At 38.8% G+C, this 7,500-nt stretch overlaps 1 protein-coding gene across 1 annotated transcript in view; it reads left to right on the plus strand.

The window, feature by feature from the left end:
- LOC143028854 (uncharacterized) overlaps positions 1 to 7,500 on the plus strand; it is a 30,264-nt gene that overhangs the window by 3,379 nt on the left and 19,385 nt on the right. The window lies entirely within an intron of this gene.

Here is a 7,500-nt window from a genome sequence, read left to right on the forward strand (position 1 = left end):
GTGAAGGATAGAGTAGAACTAGGAGTGGAGGGAGAATGGGGATGGTTCAAAGAGGGAGTCATAAGGTGTGCAAAGATGCTGTATGGAACAAGGAGGATTGGAGGAAATAGAAGGAAGAGATGAGGAAGCAAAGAAGGTTGTAGAAGAGAAGAAGCAGGCATTCATAGATTGGCTGCAAATTAGGAAGAGGGAATCGTATGAGAGGTACAAAGTAAAGATAAGGGAAGTTAAGCATAAGATAAAGGAAGCAAAGAGGAGACCAGATGTGAAAAGGGGTAAGAGTATGACAGAAATTTTTGAAAGTAATAAATAGATGTTTTGGAAAGAAAGTAAAACAGGAAGAGGAGGCGAATCAAGTAGAGAGGAGGGGGTAAAAGGTGCAGATGGAGAGATGATAATGGAAGAGAAGGCAGTGAGAGGAAGGTGGGTAGAGTATTTTAGGGAGTTGCTAAATGTGAAGGAGGATCGGGAGGGAAAGGTAGTTGCGGTGGGAAGCGCAAAGAAAATGAGAGTGATGAGTGAGGAAAATGGAGGAGAAATAGAGAAAGATGAAGTGAAAGCAGCTGTTAAGATGATGAGAGCAGGTAAGGTACCTGGTCTGGATGGATGCCATGCAGAATGTCTGAAGAAAAGAGGTACAGTTATGGTGGACTGGCTAGTGAGGTTATTTAATGTTTGCTTAAGAGAGGGTAGAGTGCCAGAGGACTGGAAGAGTGCCTGTATAGTTCCGCTTTACAAGGGAAAGGGAGACAAGTGTGAGTGTAGTAGTTTCAGAGGGAGCAGCTTGTTGAGTGTAATTGGGAAGGCTTATGGGAGGGTCTTGACTGAGAGGATTAGGAGAGGAACAGAGGTAGTAAATGGTGAGGAACAGTGTGGAAAAGGTTTATGACAGGATAGACAGGAAGGCACTGTGGGAGGTACTGCAGATATATAGGATAGGAGGAAAGCTGTTGAGAGCAGTCAAAAGTTTTTACGAGAGTAGTAGTGTTTGTGTTAGGATTAGAAATGGAGAAAGTGTATGGTTTGAGGTAAAGGTGGGACTTCGTCAGGGATGTGTTATGTCGCCCTGGCTGTTCAATCTGTACATGGATGGGATGGTGCGAAAGGTGAATGGAAGGGTAGTGGGTGAGGGGTTGGAGATGGTTAAAGAAAATGGAGAAAAGTGGGAAATAAGCGAGTTGTTCTTTGCTGACGACACTGCTCTTGTAGCAGGATCAGAGGAGGGATTGAGGAAGTTAGTGACAGAGTTTGAGAAGGTGTGAAAGAAGATAGCTGAAGATAAATGTAGGCAAAAGTAAGGTGATGAAATGTACAAGGGGAGAGAGTGACAGCAGGCTGGAAGTGAGCATTAAGAGTGAGAGACTGGAGGAAGTGGATAGTTTTAGATACTTGGGTGCGAATGTGGCAGGAAAGGGAGGAGTGGGGGTGGAGGTAGAATTTTGATTGAGAGAAGCAAGTAAATGCCTTGGTGGATTAAAAAGTGTAATGAGAAATAAACATCTTAGAATGGATGCTAAGAGGAGGTTATATGAAGGAGTGATTGTGCCAACAGCACTGTACGGGGCAGAAACATGGAACTTAAGAGGGGAAGAGAGAAAGAGTTTGAATGTGTTTGAGATGAAATGTCTGAGAAGTATGATGGGGGTTACTAGGCTAAATAGAGTAAGAAATGAGGGGGTGAGGAGGAGAACAGGGGTGGAAAGGGAGCTGGGAGATAGGGTTGATGAAAGAGTATTAGGATGGTTTGACACATGAAAAGAATGAGTGAAGGAAAATTAATAAAAGAGGTGTGGAAGGCAGAGGTAGAAGGAGTGAATATGAGGGGGCGTCCTAGGATGAAATGGATGGATGGGGTGAAAGGGGCACTGGAAAAGAGAGGAATGTCTGTTGAGGAAGAACGAGAGAGGACAGAAGATAGGGGTGAATGGATAATGGTTTTGTATGGATGATGCTGTGATGCATGAGGGGGAGTGAGTGGGGATGGGGGGCGAGGAAGTATGTATGAGAAAAAATTTGACGCAGCCCAAAGGGAATTCTCCCCGTCTTCCCCTTTTTCTACATGAGGTTACGAAGAGGAGGGTCGCCGAATTTATGAAGCGGCCTTGCTGTTGATGAGCTGTGTCTTGCGACACTGCTTCTGACCCAGGGCAGTGGAAAGAATGCAGGGATGACCCGTCATCGAGGAGGTGCCAAGATAAGAGGGTGGGAGGAGGGTGGAGGGGAGTGGAATATGTTGGGAGTGGAATGAGCGGGAGATGTTTCTATGCCTTTTTCTTTTTGGCTACCCCCCCTGTAAGGAAGAAAAAGTCGTTTGGTATATGTGTATATATATATATATATATATATATATATATATATATATATATATATATATATATATAACACTAACCTAACCTAATCTAACTTTAACCCTTAACCCTAACCAAAATATCTTTCTTAAATCAAATATAGCTTTAAACATCCCCCCCCCCGAAGGTTGGGAAACCCTAGTTTGAAAATACGTGCATACACAAGTATCATATGATACATAAGTATCATATGTACTCATTCTTTTACGTGCGTGTGTATGTGCATGTGTGTGTGTGTTTGTGTGTGTTTGTGTGTGTGTGTGTATGTGTGTGTGTGTGTGTGTGTGTGTGTGTGCATGTGTGTGTTTGTGTGTGTGTGTGTGTGTGTGTGTGTGTGTGTGTGTGTGTGTGTGTGTGTGTGTGTGTGTGTGTGTGTGTGTGTGTGTGTGTGTGTGGATTGATTATAAATGTCTATAGCTAAAAGGCGAAGAAATGTATCTCGTTTATTTATCTTCAGAATATGTATGGTTATAGGGGTTTATCAGCAAAAACCTAGGAGTTGTGAATAATCAATTTCCGCACGCACTAAATTTGAATAAAAATAACCAATATTTCAATATATATATATATATATATATATATATATATATGTACATATATATACATACATATATATATATGTAATATATATACATATATATGTGTGTGTGTGTGTGTGTGTGTGTGTGTGTGTGTGTGCATATATATATATATATATATATATATATATACATATATATATATATATATATATTGAAGAATGGACGACAAAAGGAGTGGTAGGGTGGTGAGATGAACACCGAGAATCGTTGAAGTTTTATTTACTGACGTTTCGCTCTTAACAGAGTTTCTTCAGAGTGTGGACTAGTGGACTAACTGGGTAAGACCACCCGCTCGCGCGGGTTTAGCTTTTGTGGGAGGGGAAGAATGCCTGTAAGAAAATGAAAAGATAGTAGTGTATAAAAGAGGGCTATTGCCAAAATGAGCTTTTTCGTGACTTGGGAAATGTGTGTATTTGTGTTTGGTGTAAATCCGTCTGCCAACGTCAACGAAGAGGTCAGCTTTGTGCCAGACCGGCAGCAGCAAAGGAGAATAGTCTCTTTGCCGCCACCGGCCGGCGAAGATTGCTGGGCGCTTGTTGAGAAAGCTGGAGTGGAGAGCGACGTCTGACCTCTTCGAAGTCTAAGTTGGCAAATCAACAATTTATACCTCGCATCATTCCGCGTTCCTTCCTTAACCCACCCCATCCCTCCCTCTCGTACCCATCAACTCCCGTAGGACCATCCAGCCTGACGTTTTGGACAGCTTGATAAAACCCTCCCGATAGTTACAGCAGGGCTGGGAAGTTATGAAATCTACCTCGACTATTTTTTTTTTTTTTTTAATCTTGTCTAACCCTTGTTGTAATATTTCCACTCCGTCCCAGTTGGGTTACTCCATAGTTTAAGTAAAATAGCGCTTAAAACAATGAAAAAGAAAAAGGATGAGGTAAAGGAGACTAAGGAAGGTGGTTTTATTGTAGTTCCCAACTCCAAGTACACAGAAGAGTTGGGACATTTACTCCGCAGAGCAGAGCTGAAGATTACCAGTTCATCCAGTACGAAGATAGGTGAAATATGAGAAGTAAGGTTAGAAGAGAACACAATAACAACAGCATGGTTTACAAGATCCCATGTGGTGGGAATGACCTGAACTACTTCGGAGAGACAGGAAGGGGCCTACGCAAGCGGACATATGAGCACAAGAGTGACCTGAGAGCCCACCGAACGTCAAACGCCTTGGTGGTTCATGCGGACAAATATGGACATTTGCCCAACTGGGACGGAGTGGAAATATTACAGCAAAGGTTAGACAAGAAAAAAAAAATAGTCGAGGCAGCTTTCATAACATCCCAGCCCTGCTGTAACCATCGGGATGGTCTTATTAAGCAGTCCAAAACGTCCGGCTGGATGGTCCTACGGGAGTTGATGGGTACGAGAGGGAGGGATGGGGTTGGTTAAGGAAGGAATGCGGAAAAATGCGAGGTAGAAATTGTTGATTTTCTGACCATGCATGTACACTCTGAAGAAGCTCTGTTAAGAGCGAAACGTCAGTAAATATATATATATATATATATATATATATATATATATATGTATATATATATACATATATATATATAATATACATATACGTATATATACATATATATATATATACATAAATATATATATATATATATATATTTTAATAACATGAAGTTTTTCCATATTAATTCCTTGCAAATATAATTGAGACAAACAAATATGTCGATGAATCTATATTTGGAAACAGATTCGCTGTCGGGAGATGAGTAGAACCTAGCCAATATGGAAGAAATGGAGAGTGGCTTAAGCAATTACATTGTCAAGAGGAATATAGGTTTAACACAATATCTCATATATATATATATATATATATATATATATATATACATATATATATATGTATATATATATATACATATATATATATATATATATATATATACACACTCGTGTTACAATCATATACACGATTTTTCTACTCTACCCACCCCTTCTATGATAGCGCAATTGGTGGTATGTACACATGTTTAATAGTATGACAAGATAGACTGAATGGTCCCTAGATTATAGGTTTTGATCTTATCAACCATATTAACTTTTTGCAATTTAGTTCTTTGCAAACATGATCGTGACTAACAAAGAACTCAATGGAAGCATATTTGGAGACTCATACGTTGTCGGGCTAGTACCTGAACTTAGCGGATATGTAACACAGGGTCAATGACTTAACCAACTGCGATATCGTGAGGAATATATATATGAATGCTCGAGTTACATAGATATACACGAATTCTATATTCAGCCCAGCCCCTTTTGATAGCGCAATTGTTTAGATCAGTTTCCGAATATGCTTCCATCGAGTTCCTTGTTAGTCTCGATCACACGTGTTTGTAAGGAATTAAAGTGGAAAAAGTTAATGTTGTTGATAAGATGAAAATGTATGTACTTGGAACCATTCGGTGTACTTTGTAATATATATATATATATATATATATATATATATATATATATATATATGTATATAATATATATATATATATAATATATATATATATATATACACACCAGATAATTTTTATTGCCGTCGCGCACAGAACTCGAACCTACCACTCTGAGGCCAAAAGGCTACCGAGACGGTGCCGTAACGCGCTCAACTACAGGAGGTCTCTTGTAGCCGAGCACCGTCTTGGTAGCCTCTTGGCCTCAGAGCAGTAGGTTCGAGTCCTGTGCGCGACGATCATAAAAATTATGTGATTGATGTCGCTATCAACTAGTGAATTTCTCTCTCTCTCTCTCTCTCTCTCTCTCTCTCTCTCTCTCTCTCTCTCTCTCACACACACACACGCACACACACACACACAAACACACACACGCAAACGCACACACAAACAAACACAATCACAAACACACAAACACACAAACACAAAAACATATATATATATATATATATATATATATTATATATATATATATATACATTATTCATATATGTTTACATATATATAGTATATATATAGATATATGTATGCATATATACATGTATATATATATTTATATATATATATACACACACATATACATATATATGTACATAAATACATACATACATATATATATATATATATATATATATATATATATATATATATATATATATATATATGTACATTTCAAACCCACTATCGGAGAAATAATATCAGAAGTACGGGAAAACTGTATGTTTCGATTATATCTATATATAAATGTATATACATATATATATATATATATATATATATGTATATATATATATATATATATATATATATATATGATGATTATTCATCGTGACAAATTTGAGGAAAGAGAGGAAACGGAAACTCGAGAAGAGCTTTTGAGTTTTATTACCGACGTTTCGACACTTTCGTCTTTTTCAAGGTATTACATCAAGTGGATAGACACACAGCTATATATATTCCGCGCGAATTATTGACTCCTCCCTCTTTTTCTTCTCTTCCAATCGTTGATGGCTAGTGTTGCAGCTGGGCGAGACCATGTAATGAATCCTCCTCTGTTGTTATTTGAATTATTTTTACTAATTTCTGCAGCTTCTATAACTTTTCTCATTTTCTTGTCGAGACCTTGGTGTAATACTTGTGTTTATCCAATTTGGCAAGTGTCCTGTTTTGTCTATGTGTGTCACAAGTGAGTTGCTGGTTCTGTGTGCTCTAATGTCGCTTTTGTGTTGTTGTGTCCGCTTTGTGATTCCTTGTCCAGTCTCTCCGTAGTATGACGTTTCACATCCGTTACATGGGATTTTGTATACTATGCTATTACAAACACTGGACAAAAGATAGGAAAGATAATAACATATAAAACAACAAAATTTAGAAATGAAAATAGCATAGTATACAAAATCCCATGTAACGGATGTGAAACGTCATACTATGGAGAGACTGGACAAGGAATCACAAAGCGGACACAACAACACAAAAGCGACATTAGAGCACACAGAACCAGCAACTCACTTGTGACACACATAGACAAAACAGGACACTTGCCAAATTGGATAAACACAGAAGTATTACACCAAGGTCTCGACAAGAAAATGAGAAAAGTTATAGAAGCTGCAGAAATTAGTAAAAATAATTCAAATAACAACAGAGGAGGATTCATTACATGGTCTCGCCCAGCTGCAACACTAGCCATCAACGATTGGAAGAGAAGAAAAAGAGGGAGGAGTCAATAATTCGCGCGGAATATATATAGCTGTGTGTCTATCCACTTGATGTAATACCTTGAAAAAGACGAAAGTGTCGAAACGTCGGTAATAAAACTCAAAAGCTCTTCTCGAGTTTCCGTTTCCTCTCTTTCCTCAAATATATATATATATATATATATAAGGCGGGTGTCTTGGAAGTTTGGCTCCAGATGCAGCGGGTTCGAATCCCGTGCGCCACTGTCAAGAATTGTCTGATTGATGTCGCTGTTTACTAGCGAATTTCTCATATAGTTACGTTGGCGATAGCGTGAAAGGGATTCGTTCCGATCCTTACCCCTCCCACGAGTGCGGTTGGCATGGGGTGAAATGGTGGTTAATGAGGTGCAGTGAACGCCCTCTCCAATCT

The sequence above is a fragment of the Oratosquilla oratoria genome, chromosome 1 (genome assembly GCF_046742065.1).
Source record: "Oratosquilla oratoria isolate Oo_2021 chromosome 1, ASM4674206v1, whole genome shotgun sequence".
Classification (NCBI taxonomy): Eukaryota; Metazoa; Arthropoda; class Malacostraca; order Stomatopoda; family Squillidae; genus Oratosquilla; species Oratosquilla oratoria.